Here is a 1,035-nt window from a genome sequence, read left to right as displayed (position 1 = left end):
TGATCAGTTGTTTCTCTGTCATTAGAAAGTTTTATATAGTGAAGGTGCTTCTTTTCTCTGGTCTTCTTTTCCAGTCCAAAAAAGAAAGTTGTGGGGGCATACATGTCATTTAAATGAGTGTATCTGGCTCTAATTAAACCTCCTTTTCCTCTTTACTCCAATAAGTTCTTAATTGAAATTTATTTCTTCAATATCTGTGGGAGATGAATCATCATTATTACCTTGAATGTTTCACTGAATAATGTTTTGTTCCAGAAACTTCATTTTCTTTTTAAGAGATCTAGTACAACATGCTGTATACTGTTGACAAAACATTTTTATCTGCATTTTGCCTATATCCCACCATTGACTTAATGATGAAAAACTATCTCTCTCTTCTCTCCAAGCTTTCCAAAAAAGTTGAAAAGCATGAATAAAATAATTAACATGAAGTAGCTTATTATTAAAATGCCAGTATGAACAATACGATTTAAAAAAGGAACAGAAGCAGTCATGGAAATATAGTGGTGATCAGACAAAAATTTTGGTTAAATAGAAGTACCAAAGAATCTGCCCCGGTTATTTTCTTTAATAGAAAAGCAATCTAGTCTTGCCCCTAACATTTCAGTAGAATTTTTTTTAGCCAGGTATATTGTCTAACCCCTGGGAAGCTATCTCTCCATAAATCAATAAGATTATGATGATTAATTAAAGACCTAAGTGCTTCAACTCAGCTAGGATGAGGTTCCTCATGATTCCTATCTACAGCTTGATCTAAAGTACAATTAAAATCACCCCTTAACACAATGATAGTATTCTGTGAACAATCTGATATACAGTTGCAATCAAAATTATTCAACCCCCATTGCAAACTATTTTTATTGTCAGAATGTACAGTCTTTCAGCTGTTTGCAATGAACAAATCAAACACAAGCAATTGAAATAGTTCAACACAACGAATGCTTCAAGTGGTTTCCCCAAATTCAACTGAAAATGCAACTTATAATAACTTCTCCAGTCTCCAAATTATTCAACCCCTTCATGGCAAGCATCTTT

Source organism: Ictalurus furcatus, chromosome 13, assembly GCF_023375685.1.
Source record: "Ictalurus furcatus strain D&B chromosome 13, Billie_1.0, whole genome shotgun sequence".
NCBI classification, from domain to species: Eukaryota; Metazoa; Chordata; class Actinopteri; order Siluriformes; family Ictaluridae; genus Ictalurus; species Ictalurus furcatus.
The sequence above is the reverse complement of the archived record's forward strand: the minus strand, read 5'-3'. Positions refer to the sequence as shown.